The sequence below is a fragment of the Pagrus pagrus genome (genome assembly GCF_965226575.1).
Source record: "Pagrus pagrus genome assembly, chromosome: 15".
NCBI lineage: Eukaryota > Metazoa > Chordata > Actinopteri > Spariformes > Sparidae > Pagrus > Pagrus pagrus.
This window is the reverse complement of record NC_140199.1, coordinates 16,932,567-16,951,452: the sequence shown is the minus strand read 5'-3', so window position 1 is coordinate 16,951,452 and position 18,886 is coordinate 16,932,567. Positions and strand designations below refer to the sequence as shown.

General features: G+C 40.5%; 1 long non-coding RNA gene across 1 annotated transcript; it reads left to right on the top strand.

The window, feature by feature from the left end:
• Window positions 1-7,899: 7,899 nt before the first annotated feature.
• LOC311271128 lies at window positions 7,900-15,351 on the top strand. Its single transcript, XR_014624358.1, has 4 exons — window positions 7,900-9,101; window positions 11,127-11,164; window positions 12,639-12,664; window positions 14,004-15,351. It is a non-coding gene; the product is annotated as an uncharacterized lncRNA (long non-coding RNA).
• The last annotated feature ends 3,535 nt before the right edge of the window (window positions 15,352-18,886 follow it).

The window sequence follows — 18,886 nt, the reverse complement described above, 5'->3', positions numbered from 1 at the left end:
CCACGCTGATTCCCAGATTAGAGCAACATGCAGCAGTGCCGGTGTCAGATCGTCTCGGCGATAGAGGGAACACGGCGCCGTCATGCACAAACACAGTAGAGCTGTTATGAAATGGACCTGCAACGTCTGGTTGACGCACTCACCGCATGACCCACTAACACACACCTCAGCCAGCGAGGAGCACGCAGCAGACACGCTGGAATGTGACTCTTTTCAAAAGGGATCAGACAGATTCTGCGGCCTGGTTAGCATCCCAGGGGGAAGAAATGTTGACTTGAGATGAATTAAACAACAGTTTACTGAGAGGCATGAAGCATTTTTTATTAATATGGATGAAGCTGCGAAATGACTTGGTGCCACTGAACTGCAGAATGGCTAACAAGTAATTTGAATAGCATCATTATGTCTATACATTTTGTCATCTTAATTAGTTGCACTGACAGTACAAGATATCCGGATTTCTAATACACATACAGTATATATGCAAACTTGTCTGGGGGAACTTAAATCCTCAAACCCTGCAGTAGGAGTTGGGCTTCAGGAGGAAAATACTGACTACTGGACATATCACACGTTTGTTCTCCAGACCTCTGCTGCCCCCTAGTGGAATCATAATAAAGATATTAGAGGTTTTGGCTCTTAAACTGTATAACTCTCTCCCATTTTAATTTTAAACGCTCAAGACCTGCTTGTATAAGCATGCCTTTGTGTAAATTTCTCTATTTTCAGATTTTTTTCCCTCCTTTAAAGTGTTTTGTGTCTACATGTATGTCGATGCATCATTACTGCCGCCAAAGAGGTTATGTCTTCGCCCGTGTCCATTTGTTTGTTGGTTGGTTTGTCAGCAGGATTACACTAAAACTACTGAACAGATTTCCATGAAACTTGGATGGAGGACTGGTCTCAGCTCAGAATAGACCCCATTACGCTTTGGTGTGGATGTCACTTTCTTGTGACATTGTGAGATAGGGCGCCATTCAACGTTTTTGTTCATTTCTCAGGAAATAATGCATGCATCTTGACAAAAAAAAACAAACAAATTAGGCGTATGTAGGTGGCTGGTATCTGTGACCAAGTATAAATTGAAGTGGATCCAAATTATATTTGGATTTATGTCAGTTTAAATATGTTTTATTTGATATTGGATTGGGCTTGATTGAATTAAAGGGGACTGTGGGCCGCCCCACATGTTACTTACAGTATCTGGCCTTTATAAAGAGAAAAGACCCTTACAATGATTAATCATTGACCAATTTATCTAACTTAAAAAAAGTATGATAATGAATGAAATTTGTATTATAATTATTGATATTTAGTGAAATTAATGTAATCAAACAAAAACGGAAAACGTTTTCAAAGCTTATTTATTTCTTAATTTCTTCTCGAAAACAAAATACTTCATTTCCAACACTTTCAAAAGTGAAATATTGACAGCCAGATTAGAAAACACTAAACTGAAAAAATAAAATGAAAACAAATGATTAAAGTCATCATGTCTCAAGTCATTTATTTCCTGTGAAGTGGAGCTGCAAATCATTAAAAAAGTGACTCCAGTCGATGCTCCACACAGCCGACTCTATGGCTCAATGCCATTTCCAATTTTTACCCCTATGTTGCTCAAAGTGCTCAAAGAAACATGGCTGACCTGCACCATTTTTACCAACAGGAAAGACAAGTTTGATAATGTCAAAGAATTAGCTAGAAAATGTCCTTTTTTAGGATTTTCTACCTGATCTGTTTGTGTCATGAGCTGTTGCTTAAAGTGTGTCACCTCTGCCCACATTTTTTAACTTGGAGCAGCTGTAAACAACCCTTCATTCATGTTGGACATCAGTGTCCATCAATGCTTCACTCAAACATCCTTTTGTCATTCCTTTAGTGTGAGCGCACTATGAACTCAAGACATGGTTAGAATTTGTGGAATACAACAGGGACACAGTTTGTGTCAAATGAACACAGTCAGGAATTGCAGCCATAAAACAAAGCCCTATACTGTAGATGTGACTATTCTGTGATTGATTGCCATCTCAACTTAACAGCGCAGCGGATGTTTTCCTTTAAAAGCCACGGGAGAAAGACTGGGCCTGGACTCGGTTCTCTCTTGGCAGCGTAGCACGTGCTTATCCCCAGAAGTAAAGGCCTGCACGGGCCGCAGCAAAACAGCCCACCGCTCCTGGGCCTCCAGCGTCCCCCATGGCCCCGCTCTCATACACAGGCACAATGTGTCCGGTCGGACTACACGGGGAGGAAACACACGTACTCTGCTTGACTAGAAACAAAAACACGCAGCTCCGCGAGAGACCCGAACACAGCGGGATAGTCTCCGTGCACTCACAGGAAAGAGGCCAGGGCAGTTAAACTGGGATCACTCTGTACATTCATATACAGCTTTGGATAAACACACATACATGCACATATACACAAGCAACAATACAGGAAATGGGTCAGCTGCAGCGCAGGTATCCTTTACATCCTCTACTGGCTCCCACTGTCCGCCGATGAAAGGGAATACCCCGGTCTGTGCAGCCCTGGGCCCGGCTGGCCGAGCGTACAGCGGCTTAGAAGAGGCCATTTCCTTCATAATCATCCCTGCCTTCCCCTGCTCTAATCTCCCAGAAGACAGTGGCAATTAGCCTGGGGAGGGCCTCGCTGGAGAAGGGGCATCTGTGGCATCTCTATTACCTCATAAAAAACCAGACACACGAACACACACACACATTTTGGGAGGCATAGCTTGGATTTTTGGGCTCCTTTGAGTCCGTATGCCCACTGTTTGGTAAAGTATCGGTATTTATGAGGCCTCCTCTTTCCTCATCTCTCATCACTTTATTATTTAGCTGCTTCACAGTCATTAAAGGGATCTCTGCAGCGTCTATTTGCTATTTACACATAAAAACGCACACAGTCTGGATGTGGTTTAAGCTTTGTCAACAACAGTTGGGGAAGAGATCTTTCAGCCGCGCCTTTTCAACTTGTTGACATATCAGCACGGATTTCCTTTTATACGTGGAATTAATATCTCCTACTCCCAGGTTGGATATTTCCCCCTGTACAGTAGGCGTGTCAATCTGATGAAGTCTGCACACCCCACTGTCTGTTTGCAAATCATTAGTCTGTCTCCCACACACACAACCCTGATCATTCTCTGAGGATTAGCAGTGTTGAATCATGCAAAAGCCTGTGCAGAAGTTCCCGACCACACTGCAGTAACTGACAGAGGCAGCACCACGCTCCTGACACAATGCACTCATTGATTCCTCTTTGCTTTTGTAAATAACAGCCCTGGCCGCAACATGCACACGTGGAAGCCACAAAAGAGCTGTTTTAGAGATAACAGGAGCCTTTTAAAAAGATTATCCTGTCCGCAAAGCCATTACAGGGCCTGGATAAGGGTTTGTCAAAATGTGGTAATGTCCCAGATCTCCTGTCGTCCCCCCATGCTGCCCCTGCCCAGACCCTCGTGCCCTCGCTTTACTCCCTCTCGCTCATGCCTTTCTTAAATAGGAGCAGGGCGGTGTTGTGGCGAGGTGAGGCCATGGTCTGCTGAACACTGCCACATTCATCTAAATGGGATCAGATAAAGCTAGGGGCCTGAATACCTTCGACATAAACATTACCTTGAGCCCCCAGCGTGGGCGCCGGCACCGGTGGGAAGCCAACCAGAGCCTGAAAACATCAGGGGGAACTCTGAGTTCAACCAATAGCAGAGGCTGAAAGGAGGGAGGGAAATCATTTCGAACCAATCAGAGGAGCGGCTACATATCAGATGAGATCAGGCCTGTGGGTTCCTTCCACGCCAGGCGATACCCCCAGATGTGGGCGAGGGGAGGTGATGAGGGATGTGAGAGTGATTGTGTGAGAGAAACGGATATGACCTGTACACGTGTAGATCAGGTTCCCTGTGGAGTGGACTGGGAGTAAGAAACTGTTGATAACAGTGTAGAGAAAGGTGAGAATTACAGTGGTGTGGAGAAGATTGACAGTTTGGCTGTAACGTCACGTATCCACACAGGTTTGTTTTGTGTTCATAATTATGGGGTACGCCCCTAGTGTTTGGCGCAAGGAAATTCAGTCTTTACAGAGGGATAAAAAAGCCATCTCTAATGTTAAGAGAAGTTAATTCTCTCTGATTTTATAAGACAAAATAGGGCCAACAATGCATGGTGACAAATAGGCGAGGAGGTTGGCCTTAAACTAGCAAGCAATGGCATGCACTGACGGTGTGTGTTTGAATTCAGGTCAACACAAACAGTACAACACAACATAAAACATAACATACATTCATGAGGTTAAGTTCATCTCCTCTCCAGCACAAGTTGGCAGTCAGCCTTACAGTACATGAGCACCCGATAGCGGGAGTCAGCTGCTGCAGTCAGGATGATGAACGGGAGTGAACATAAATCCACTATTTAATCCTGAAAGTTAAAAAGTAAGTTCTGAGCTCCCTTCCTGCGTTAAGCGATTCATTTTCACTTTGTCTTGTCTCAGTCTCAGACGAAGAGGCTTTTATTTCAAGACCAGTCAAGACCATGACTGCAGGGATATCACTGTATTACAGAATTGTTTGATACCTTCTGTACTTAATGATGGTTTCTATTAGACAAGACAAGAGTCACCTAGAAAATCTAATGCATGCATACAAAATTGGATTGTGTGAGGAGGACGGTAACACACGGAGTGTTGAATCAAAAAGGGTTAAATTAATTTCAGCTCCTTGGGGTTTATTGGTTGTGAATGCAGGAGGCATTCACAACATATGTTCTTCTACGCACGGAATTCTTTATTTTTATTTTTTAGTGTGAATGCTTCAAAGCATTCACACTATTGTTCTTCTGGAATTTATTATTATTATTATTATTATTATTATTATTCTTCTTCCGTACGTTTTTCGGCTCTCTTCAACTCCTTCAAATTTTGTGCTACAGAAACCATTCAACTATCAAAATGTTCAGCTTTTTAAGGACATGATAGCATCCATTTTTCATTTTTCTATCTTTCATACTTTTGGAAATATTCAGCTTTTTCTGCAAAATGTTTCCCATTCATCCTTATGGGGAATTTCTCAAATTTCGCTCTGCTACTACTTCAGCATACGTTCAGCTATAGAAACCGTTCAACTATCAAAATGTTCAGCTATTTATGCTCTTTCAGCCTATCAATTTTCAGCTTTTTAACTTTTCAACTTTTTCAAATATTCAGCTTTTTCAAAACTAAACCCAAATTTTTTCCCATTCATCCTTATGGGGATTTTTTCAAATTTCATTCTGCTACTACTTCAGCATACATTCAGCTATAGAAACCGTTCAACTATCAAAATGTTCAGCTTTTTAAGCTCTTTCAGCCTTGTTCTTTTCAGCTTTTTAGCTTTTCAACTTTTTCAAATATTCAGCTTTTTCAAAAAAAAATTTAACATGGAAACAAATGGGAAAATCCTCAAATCCTCCTCAAAACTCATCCACTTTCAACCTCTTCTTCTCCCTCATACTTTGAGCTAGAGACACCATTCCAACTTTAAACTATCCACAAGCCCTTGAACTATTGAACTTGATTTTCAGTTTTTGAAAATCTTTTACGGTTTTGAAATTATCACAGTTTTAGTTTTAAGGATTTTTAGCTCATCTTCTGGGTTTATAATGGGTGTGTATTGCGTGAGCTAGAGTGCGGAACATCACCGCTAGAGTGGAGAGCAGCTGGAAAACTTGAGAAAAAATTGTCTTCAGCTTGATTTGGGTCCCACAGCTTTTACTTCACATAGACAATATATACATAGAAATGTAGGAAATCTTGTTGGCTTTCATATGATCATCTTATTTCAGATGTGCGACTTAAACTTTTGGCTGTAGAAGCCCTTGAGGGACAAGCACTCCAGCAACTCCGCCATAAGCCGCAGTGTTAACTTTGAGCCTAAATCTCTGGAGTGGAGCAGACGGTACCGGTTTTGTCTCTCGCTCTTGTGCCCTCATTTTTCACTCTACAGAAATCAAAAAGATATCACATGGTTCAGCAATGTCTCCTGTTACTCACTGTATACATATTTTGGCCATAATCATTACACTTTTTTCTAAACCTGCAGCTGTTTGGGAGGTGTTTTCCCATTCATTCTTATAGGGACATTTTCAACTTTGGTTCTGCTACTGCTCCAGCATATGTGCAGCTACAGAAACTGTTTGGCTGTCAAACTGTTCAGCTTTTTAAGCTCTTTCAGCCTATTACTTTTCAGCTTTTCAACTTCTTCAGCTTTTTCAAATATTCAGCCTTATGTTCAGCTATAGAAACTCTTCAACTATCAAAATGTTCAACTTTTTAACCTTTTCAGCCTTTTCAAGTATTCAGCTTCATCTTCAGCTCGAGAAACTCTTCAACTATCAAAATGTTCAGCTTTTTAAGCTGTTTCAACCTTGTACTTTTCAGCTTTTCAACCTTTTCAGCTTTTCAACCTTTTCAGCTTTTTCAAATATTCAGCTTTCTGCCTTTTCAGCTTTTTCAAGTATGCAGCTTTATGTTCAGCTAGAACACTGTTAAGCTGTCAAACTGTTCAGCTTTTCAACCTTTTCAGCTTTTTCAAATATTCAGCTTCATGTTCAGCTATAGAAACCTTTCAGCTATTAAAATCTTCAGCTTCATGTTCAGCTAGATAAATTGTTCAGCTATCAAAATGATCAGCTTTTCAGCTTTTGAAAAATTCAGCCTTTCCTGCAAAATCTTGACCATTCATTCTCATTGGGAAATTTAAAATTTCCTTCTGCTACTGCTTATGTTCAGCTAGAGAAACTGTTTGGCTTTCCAAATCTTCAGCTTTTTAAGACCATTCAACCTTGTACTTTTTAGCTTTTCAGCCAGCTTTTTCTGCTAAATTGATTCTCATGGAAACATGTTCAACTTTTGTTCTGCTACTGCTTTAGCATACGTTCAGCTAGTAGTTCTTCGACTATTACTACTTCAACTCCTACTTGTACTACTACTACTTGTACTACTTCTACTTCAACTACTACTTGAACTACTACCACCACAACTAATGCTGCTACTTTTACTACTACTACTTGTCTTACAACTACTTCTACTATTACTACTACTACTACTACTACTTCTACTACCACCACTACTAGAAGTTGGCTGTGTGTGTGTGTGTGTGTGTGTGTGGCATGGATATGGACTACATAATGAAGTGATGAAAATCACTAGTAACGACAATATCCCAGACTCCCTTAGGAATCGAGTGATTTTAAGAGTTGTTACATCATGAGGAGAAGCTTAATCAACTTTTTGGAACACCTATGACTCACTTTAACTCATCTTTCAAATTCTGCATTAACTACAATACATTACGATTTGTCTTTCATTGTGAAAAGTGTCAGTTTCTTCGCGGCATCGCTGTATAAGGCTGTTATTGCGTCGCCGGACTTCCTTAAAAAAACAACAACTTTGAAACTTGTTGCGTTATGAGGAACTGTATAAACGTTGTGAAACGCAGTGTACAACGTATTCTTCACTATTTTGGCACAGTTGTTCATTCGGCAAAGGTTATACATGAAGAACTGTTTTCTTTGCGTAAGAAACATATCCGTTTGTTCTAATGACGTCGGCGTAGCCCTGTATTTTCATATCTAGCGGGGCGCGACGCATTTAATGTCGGACATTGTAAGCGCTGTTATCTACGTTATCTATTTCCGTCCTAACGTTGGTTAGGGTTACTTATATTAGAGATCCCCACAAAGCTCACAATGTCATATGAGTCCTGACTTCTTTTACCACGGGCTCTATGAGATATTGCAGAATTTGGGGATCGCTTTCAGAGGTTATTGTGTTTAATGACAGAATTTCCGAGTGTCACCTGAACGCCTCAATCAAATGTTGACGCAGCAGCCGGATCTTCCGTCAGTCGCTGTATGCTGTCTGACAGGTAAGTCTGCTTCACACGGCCGGCAGTCATGAACGGTCCAAATACAGGTTTATTGTTTCAGAAGTGCATTAAGACTGGTGTTTAATTCAAACGGGAGTAAAAATGAATTTATGGGCACAGAGTTTTTCTTGTTCGGCAAAGCCTATATTGTTGGCTACCCGATGGTAACGTTGCTAGCATAACCGCTAACGCTAACCAAGTTAACGGACAAGCGCGTGACGCAGTTATGAACGGAGAGCCGACCCAGAGGCCCAGTGTATTTGGCTAAGACAACCACCATACAAATACAGGTTTATTGTTTCAGAAGTGGTGTTTAATTCATACGGGAGTGAACATGAATTAATGGGCGCAGAGTTTTTCTTGTTCGGCAAAGCCTTTATTGTTGGCTACCCGATGGTAACGTTGCTAGCATAACCGCTAACGCTAACCAAGTTAACGGACAAGCGCGTGAAGGAGTTCAGAACGGAGAGCCGACGTCAGTTAGCTGCAGTTCATAGCAGAGGCCCAGTTTATTTGGCTAAGACAACGAACAGCCAACGTACTAACAGCAGTTTTCAGTTCAGAGCATTGTCCCATTTATTTTAATCATATAATTATTTCAGTTTACAGATAACTTGATGGTAGCGTTGCTAGCATAACCGCTAATGCTAACCAAGTTAAGTGATGAGCGCGTGAAGGAGTTATGAAAGGAGAGCCAACATCAGTTAACTGGCAGAGGCCCAGTGTATTTGGCTAAGACAACCAACAGCCCATGTACTAACATCAGTTTTTAGTTCAGAGCATTGTCCCATTCATTTTAATCATATATTTTTTTCAGTTTACAGATAACTTTTCATTTAGTTTTAAATCTGTTTAAATCTGTGGCTGGCTTATTTGTTGTCCGTTCTGCAAGTTAGAAACCAAAGGCTACAGCTTTTTGTCACAAGCAACCTTAATTTGAGTGACAAAAAAGTAGGACAATAATATAATGTATTACAGTATTACTACTATATCATACTATGATATGTAGCTGCCTCTCTGCAGACATTACTCTGATGCCCAACCACTATTTGATTGGTTACATGAGTAATGACAATAAATTCAAATGAGCTGTGACACTGGTTTTCTGAAGTTAACTGAAACTCTCATCTTCTTTCTCTCTCCCCCCCAAACCACTGACCCTTCTCGTGTTCCTGCTGATGTCCTGTGCTGACTCTACAGTGTGAGTACAAACACACGCACACATTGTTTGTTAGGACTGTCGCAAAACTGATATGTGAGTCGTTTTGTAGTTCAGAATGACTTCCCATCCATATAATCTTTGTTGACAGGAATTACATACATACATTGAACATTCAGTACCCAGAAAATAATAATCAATCAATGTGATCTCAATTGAAATAAAATGAGACCTGCTGGTTTTCTGAAAACAAAAAAGTAGGATAATAATGTACTGTATTTACAGTTTACACTATGATATGTAGCTGCCTCTCTGCAGACACTACTCTGAAGCCTTGCTCACTCTCCCACCCACAACCATTATCTGATAGGTTACATGAGTAATGGCCTCTCAACACTGAAGGCTATTGTGTCACATCAATTAATCCATTATCAATTCAAATGAGCTGTTGAACGTTGCAAGCATAACTGCTAACGCTAGCCAAGCTAACTGACGAGCGTGTGAAGGAGTACCGACGTCGGTTAGCTGCAGTTAATAGCAGAGGCCCAGTGTATTTGGCTAAGGCAACCAACAGCCAACGTACTAACAGCAGTTTTCAGTTCAGAGCATTGTCCCATTTATTTTAATCATGTATTTTTTTTCAGTTTACAGATAACTTTTCATTTAGTTTTAAATGTATTTCTATGTGGCTGGCTAATTTGTTGTCCGTTTTGCAAGTTATAAACCAAAGGCTACAGCTTTTTGTCGCAAGCAACCTTAATTTGAGTGACAAAAATGTAGAATAATAATAGACTGTATTACAGTATTACTATTACTACAATTATATCATACTGTAGGAGCCATTTTTTATGTTGTGTAGGTATTTACTTTTCCACAAGGGTGCAGTATTGTTTCAGTTGCTTTCTTTTACCCCAGCAGCGGCCCCAGCTGCTTAAGATAAGGAGAGCTGATTAGTTTGAGGGGAGTGGTGGTGGGAAACACACAGTTTTTACACGACAGCCAGAGAAGTATTAGAAAACCTTTTGTTTTGTCAACTTACCTTATGTTTTTGTTGAAATAAACGGGAACCTCACCCAAAGAGATCAACTTTGCAACCTTTCCTTTTTATTCACTCTGGAATCGAGTTAAGAACCATCCCTAACCACCATCAGGTGACAAGTTTTGTTTTTTATTGAATAGTCACCACACATACTCTGATATGTAGCTTCCTCTCTGCATATACTACTGATTGCTTACATGAGTAATGGCCTATCAACACTTATCAATTCAAATGAGCTGTGACACTGGTCAGGGGTAGACAATAAGGGAAAGGGCCAGTGGCTTTTGAAGATCACTGGCCCCACCATTGTAACCACTGGCCCAGGCATCGATCCCCATAATAACGAAAAAGAACAATTTGATTTAATAACATTTATTTTAATACTGCAGTACTGAGTACTCTCTGACTTCTTCCTCTTCAGGCAGACCTGATGTGAAGCGCTTTTTCATGAGGGTCAAAGCCACTAGCCCTTTCTGCCACATGGCCCTTGTAGAGTGGAGAATTCCTCATATAAACAAGCATAAAAAAACCTCACAACCCACATCTCCTGCCTGTATTCATCATAAATATAAAAGCGTTCTGTTGGCCGTGACTGTTTTAAAAGTACGTCCGGGCCACCGGGCCTTTTATATTGTCGACCCCTGCTGGTTGTCTGAAGTTAACTGAAACTCTCAACTTCTACCTCAATTGAAATATGACGAGACCAGCTGGTTTTCTGAGAACAAACTAAACATCTCTGTCTGTCTCCCACACTCCCTCTGACGGCGCAACCACACTGTAGTCTTGCTCAATGTCCTGCCCAAGTTGCAAAAAACATGATAGATCATATGACACCAAGCACATCCAGTTTTGCCACAAAATTGTGTGCGTGTGCGCACATGCACGTAACTCCAACCCAAACTAACAGAATGGAGAAGCAGCGTGACGTTAATATCAACAAAATGATAAATTCAAGTATACACAGAGCTGAGATGGAGAAGTATTTAGTAGTGATTTGTAGTTAAACTAATATATGTTTCCTCTCATAGATAAAGAGGACATTGACCGAGCCCTGCGTTTTTGCCTGGTAAGTATGGCAGCTGCAACAGCCTACATAAATTGACAGTAACACAGTTTAGTATTTCAAACTGTTTAATCTTGTTTGGATTCACATATGATTTATATATTTTGTGATTTCTTTATTGTTATAATTTATGTCTCAAAATTAAAAAAATTGGGCAAGTTAGTTTTAATTAATAGTAACAGTTGCTTCTCTCAAAAGTAATTGAATAACTTTAGCAATTGCTGCATATAGGAATAATTACTTACTCATAAAACAAACAGTTCTGTCTCTCACATACACACACAGTTCAGCACTGTATCGAAGGGCTGATTTTGTGGTGATGTCATTCATGGCACAGACTGATTTTGGTGAAGCACAGGCAACACACACTGTGTAGTGTGTACCCAGCTCACTGTACAGAGAGCTGAGATGGAGCAGTATTAATGTCCTTAATTGAAACAGTGTTTCCTCTAGGATTTTTTTCAGCAGCGGGGGCAGGCTCTCCGGGGAGCTGTGGCGGCGTAAACAAATGACACTTGACTACAGATTTTACTTTTATGCCCAGCATAATCCCAGTTTAAATTGAATGGCCAGTTGAAAATGGCTTTTTAAAGGCTGAATGTAAAAATAAAAATAATTTAAAAAAAACAATAAATAATAATTTCTTGATGGGGCTGTAGAATCAGTGGAAAAGTTTGCATCCAAGCCCAGAACAATGAATTTTTCTGGGTTTTTTATAGAAGAGCTCTTTCTGTCATCACTAACATACTGTTAGTAATCAAAGAAGCTCTGAGGCTTTGTTCTATATGTTATAAAACAAGATTTCAGCATTGAGCTACAATCAGGCAACATTCATGACTCTGTACAATCAAACTAACCAAAAACTTCTTATTGATCATCATTATACAGTTTCAGGGCGGTCCTGTAACCATGGTAACTCACGGTGCCAGAGGGGAGGGAGAGACGCTGGGTGAAGCCGTTTACACAGATACACTGCAGACAAAGTCCAGACTATAGTAGTTATTTCACACATGTAGCACACAACAGGAGACTCTCCGTGTCAGACGAGTCCCTGCTAGCTAAACAGCTAAACTTTAGCGCCGCTCTGTGTTGAGATCCCGCCCCGTGTGGGTCTCTACACTGTCATTGGTCAGGCGCACACGCTGTTAATGATACCATTGGCTGTAGAGTGAGACAATCTGAGCAAGATAGTTATCTAGTTTACCTCAGCACTCGGGACACCCGACACAGTGCAGGACTCTGCTGTGAAGGTGGAGACATGATGCGGCGGTGGTGTATTTGTGACAATTAAATAAACAAACAAAACGAAATGTAGAGGAGCGGCGGCTAGGATTTAGGAATGGCGGCCCGCCACTCCTAAATGAATGTAGAGGAAACACTGTTGAAATGAGTTGTGAGGTTGGTTTTCTTTAGTAAATTGAAAATCTCAATTTCTCTCTCTCCCTCACTCAACTGAACTTCGTTGGATTCCTGCCAGCCTGTGACTCCTGCAAACTCTGAAGCGTAAGAGCACACATTATGAGACATTATGATTGTTTTAAACTGATATTTCATGGGTTTACAATTCAGGATGAGTCCCCATTCAAATAAACTTTGTCGATGGGAATCACGTACACACTTTATATAATCAGTAATAAATTAAACACTCTGAAAAACAATTTGATCTTGATACATATGAGATGTGACCCCCAGATTTTTTTGAGAAGAAAGTAAACATCATATCTTTCTGTCTCCATACTTCTTCTGGCTGTCTCTAGCTGTATACTAGGGCTCAGCATTATGGACCAAAATTCCTGTCATGGTATTTTCAGGCTGATTGTCAACACAGGCTAGATATATCTCCGCATTTTCTACACAGTGGGCTGAATTATCAGTTGTGACCAAAACCACATTTTATGTCACAAGAACTTTTATTTAAACAGACTGTGACAAAACTACACAACATGTAAATTCAAATCTATAAATTAATTTAAAAACTAGTAGGCCTGTAAGTTAAGTTTTTTTTTTTCACTGGTGCTACGTGCTGATCTGATTAGAGTTTTGCAGCACAAGACACAGAACCATAGCTTAATAATTGTGTAATTGTATGAATTCCGTGATAGTTTGATCCATAACATTCTGTGTTGAGGGAGTTTATGTAATTTTGAAAAGAAACAAATAGTACAGAAAAATGCAAACATTCTTTTAAATGTATTTAGTTATAAATTGTTATTCATTGACATAGCATGGATAGAGAGAGAGAGAGAGAGAGAGAGAGAGAGACTTGATCAGCGTTTTTATGAAATGCTTGTATCGTCTTTGCACTGCATTTTTATAAACACAATTGTAGCTTGCGTCCAGGCACTGTCTCTCTGTCACACTCACTCACAAACGAGCACACAGACACTCACCTGACTCAGACAAACTGTTGTGTGTCTCTCTAACGCACACACAGCTCAGCACTGTATGGCTGGGCTGCTACTGCAGTAATGTCATTCATGGCTCAGATTTTGACATACACTATATCAGGGTTGGCACTCTGTAGTGATTTGACCGTAAGCACACACTTTCTAAACCTATTGGCTACAGCAGCTGCTTCAACACACTGTTGGGAAATGGTAGTGGAAAAGAAACCTCAAGACAAGTCCTAATGAACTGATGCAGTTCATGACTACTGGTTTTCACATTTCAAATGAATTTATTGGAATCCCTGCTGGCCGATAATTTATCAGCATAATTTATTATGTGCATCCCTAATGTTTTTACATCATGTTCATGTTTAGCTCAGGGTAGAAGCTACTTGAGTTTTTTTTCCTTATATTCCAACAGCAGTTTAATTGATCTTTCCCATTTTGTCTTACAGGTGCCTTGCTGATTTTCTATCTGTTGGCTGAAAACCTGAGAGCTCTCTGAGACTCTCTCGCTCTCTCTCCCTTTCTGTCCAATCAGACTTCAGTCCCTGATTGTTGTTATCAAGCCTCTATCTTTGACTGAAAACTTGAGAGCTCTCTCAGACTCTCGCGCTCTCTCTCCCTTTCTGTACCAATCAGACTTCAGTCCCTGATTGTTGTTATCAAGCCTCTATCTTTGACTGAAAACCTGAGAGCTCTCTCAGACTCTCGCGCTCTCTCTCCCTTTCTGTACCAATCAGAATTCAGTCCCTGATTGTTGTTATCAAGCCTCTATCTTTGACTGAAAACTTGAGAGCTCTCTCAGACTCTCGCGCTCTCTCTCCCTTTCTGTACCAATCAGACTTCAGTCCCTGATTGTTGTTATCAAGCCTCTATCTTTGACTGAAAACCTAAGAGCTCTCTCAGACTCTCACGCTCTCTCTCCGTTTCTGTACCAATCAGACTTCAGTCCCTGATTGTTGTTATCAAGCCTCTATCTTTGACTGAAAACCTGAGAGCTCTCTCAGACTCTCGCGCTCTCTCTCCCTTTCTGTACCTATCAGATTTCAGATTTTGGCTTGAGATTTCAGATTTTGGCTTGAGATTTTCTATCTGTCAAATCTGAGAGTTCCTACACTCTCGCGCTCTCTCTCCCTTTCTGACCTATCGGGCGACTGAACCTGATAGTGATAAGACGATATCAGCTCAGACAATATGAAAAGACTTTGAGATCATATCAGCACTTTGAGATCATATCAGCACTTTGAGATCAAATCAGCACTTTGAGATCATATCAGCACTTTGAGATCATATCAGCACTTTGAGATCAAATCAGCACTTTGAGATCATCACAGTTTTTGGACTTTGTTGAGAGCAATTGAGCTGCCCTTTGTGATCGAGTTTGACCAGCACATTACCTTGAGAAAACATTACAAGCACTGTTGACTCTGCTGTTACCACTAACTTATTGACTTGACTTGATTTGACAAGCATTTGATTTTTGAATTGCTAACATTAATTCTAATTAACTTAATTATTAATATTATTAAGTAAAGTTTTGAAATAATTGATTTGAACATTGATAAATTGTCAGAAGATATTGGATAATTTAACATTGGACTGAGATTTTTCATTTTTCAAAAGTTTGAGTTTACAATTAGTGGGAAAGTGTAAAGGTAAAACCATATTTTACAGTGCATTAGTTGTCTGTGACTTGCATCTGATTCTACTTCATCTTGTAGTCCTGCTCACATTACTTAAATCAATAAGTGTTTTATTGTTGTTTGAACCTGTTGTAATAAAAAACCTTTATTGCTGTTGTCTTTTTGTTGTTGTTTGAAGAAGCTGTTTGATTCTGACATTTAAATATAAATCTGAATACATTTCTTTAGTCTTATACATTAAGTTTGTTAAGGAATAAGATTTGGATTGTTGTCACTGGAAGGCATAGTACTAGCCTACAGCTATTCTCACTTGAATATCACATTTGAGCATTAGTACATATCTCCTGATAGTGCCTTAAAGCATTGAATAAACAGCTAAACAAACAAAATAAACGTCAGTTTTACCTGAGCGTACGTTTAGCCCAGTTCTGCAGGCTAAAAAAAGGTTTTCTGAAAAAAAAAAAAATTGGTTTGAATCTACAATGCCTAGGAGAAGTAAGAAGTCCCAAGCTGTACGCATGCGTTGGCAGAGATCAGGTGAGATGGACGGTGCTACAACAGCTGAACAGGAAGCATGTGTTGGTCCCCAGAGCAGTGGAGAGGTCATGACGTCAGCAGCGTCTCCGGTTCCAAGTGTCAACCAGGCAGGTCACCATGATGCATTGTGCCCACCACGAATTTCTTATGCTGACGTTGTAAAGGCGACACTTCGCAGTAATGACCCAATTGTAACAGCTACTTCAAATGCTAACCAGGTAAACCATTCAGGTGATGTGCGTTCGCCACAGGTCTCTTACGCTGACGTGGTAAAGAGGGGACGTCACAGTCGTGAGGCCACAGAAAAAGTTAGCTCCCATGCTGTAAGCTATTCGGGTGATGTGCGTGAGATTTCACATTCTGACATTGTAGAGGCAGACCTCAGTGTAGCAGGGCCATCCAATGCAGACTATGTGAACGTCACAGAGCAGCCTTCAGAACAACACGTCTGTGCATCACGCAGCCAGGCCTCTCTCAAATATGGCAAATTCAGGAACCAGCAGTGTACCTGCAACTCATTAACCTTTCTTGCATTTCTCTATGAGAATGAAAACATCACCAGAGCAGACCTTGACCTTGTTTTGGATAAAGGTAATGTGTTATATAAACAAGCCAGGACAAGGTTCCCTGATCACAGCCATTTGACTACTGATGAGCTACCTGCTAAGGTTCGTACACGCAGACACAGACTTCATGCAGACATGAAGATTCTTTCAAGATACGGGACGTTTGGTGAACCTTTACCTGGAGCTGTAGATGACTATTTGGATCTGGAGGCAGGACTGAGCTGTTTGTTATCAGAGGTCCAATATGCACTGCTGCTGATGAGATCGTTGTGTATTGCAGTATTCAGAACCAGGTCAGGCAGATACGGTTTCTTTGATCCACACCCCAGAACAGCCAAAGGTTTGCCTTTATCCCTGGGTTCGGTCATGGCTGGTACAGCTGTCATGCTGACATTCTCACATCTCAGTGACATGATTGACAGGCTCATGAAGCAACACAAGATGATGGACATACATTCCTCCTGTACCTACGAGTTGAAGCCTGTGGAGTTTTACAATGTGAACACAACAAACGTGAATAGAGCCATGCCAGACACACACAGTCCACCTACCACTCAGACTGCTGCTCTATCAACTGCTGTGCTGGATGATGTGCTTCAGAAAGAGGCAAGCCTGAGTGCTCCAAGGTTAACCACTGTTGTTACTGATGTATGCAATAACACTGTACATGAAGCATGCACTGACATGGAAACTGAACCAGAGCCATTGAGCCAATTCACTTTGAATTCAGACACATCACATGACGCTCCTCAAAATGAATCAAACTCTCCTGTTCCAATAATTGATACAATGGTGAGTGATAGTGCCTTACATGACATCCCCCATAAATCGAAACTTAGTAAGCAGGCAAAAAGAAAATATAAGAGGAGACTTTTGTGCTCTGGAAAGGTATCTCAAAGAAAGGAGAATCAAAAGAGGAAAGAAAAGGAAAAGTATGCTTCTGACGAAACTTTCAGAGCAAAGAAAAAATCTTCTGCAAACAGGCAATATTCTGATGAAGAACTCAGACAAAGAAAACAAGTGAATTTCAGAAACTGTTATCGAAAAAAACCTGAATTACGCCAAAAGAAGAGAAATAATATAACAACTGCATATAGAGAAAATCCTAAATTCAGACAGAAACAAAAAGACTTCATAACAAAGCAGTACAGAAACAATCCTGAATTCAGAGAAAAACAAAGAGGCTACATAACGAACCAGTACAGACTTAATCCTGAATTCAGAGAAAAACAAAGACGCTACATAACGAACCAGTACAGACAGAATCCTGAATTCAGAGAAAAACAAAGAGGCTACATAACGAACCAGTACAGACTTAATCCTGAATTCAGAGAAAAACAAAGACGCTACATAACGAACCAGTACAGACAGAATCCTGAATTCAGAGAAAAACAAAGAGGCTACATAACGAACCAGTACAGACTCAATCCTGAATTCAGAGAAAAACAAAGACGCTACATAACGAACCAGTACAGACAGAATCCTGAATTCAGAGAAAAACAAAGAGGCTACATAACGAACCAGTACAGACTTAATCCTGAATTCAGAGAAAAACAAAGACGCTACATAACGAACCAGTACAGACAGAATCCTGAATTCAGAGAAAAACAAAGAAAACTGATGAGACAACGAATGCGAGAGAAGCGTAACATTAATCTTGCATTTAGGAGTATGCATAAGATGAGATGTGCAATGAAAATAACAAGGAAATACAGACGAATACAAAGACAAGCACATGAGAGTGACAGAGAGGCTGAAAACCCCTTGATCAACGAGGCCATATCTGTTTTCAGATCACAAATAAAAGCTGGTCCCACATTTTGTTGCACAGTGTGTCATAAGGCTTCATTTCCAAACCAAATTCAACGCTGCATAAGGTCAAAGTATGTAACAAATCCAGATGTGGTTGAAGCATGCCTGACTGGAAAGTATGTTCATATTTGTGACGAAGGCTGCAGAAATGAACAGTGCAAAGTGCCTGATGAGAGAAAGACAGAGTGGATTTGTCACACCTGCTATAGTCACCTTAAAAAAGGAGCCATGCCCAGCCTTGCTGTAGCTAACAACTTGGAGCTTACTGACATTCCACCTGAACTGTGTGATCTCAACATATTGGAAAGACATCTAATCGCCAAGTGCATACCATTTGCAAAAATTATTCCTCTTCCTAAAGGACGACAGCAGTGTATTCGAGGAAATGTTGTCTGTGTTCCATCTCAGATTGAGGAAACTGTTAACGCTCTGCCAAGACTGAGAAGTGAGTCACAAGTACTGAGAGTAAAGCTAAAGAGGCGGTTGTGTTACAGAGGTCATCAGGTGTTCCAGACTGTTACCTGGTCTAAACTGGTGCAAGCACTGAATAAACTCAAGCACATTCACCCACAGTATAAGGACATTACTATCAGAGATGAGGCTGAGCTGTGTGACCCAACGCTTCCCGATGAGGAAGATGATGATTGTGATGATGTTAATGCGACCATGGAGGATGTTGATTATGATGAAGATGATTTAATGGAAATTGACATGTGTGAGAGAAATGCACTGTGTGAGGCGGAAAATGGTCCTGAAAATGAAGTGGACAATGACATG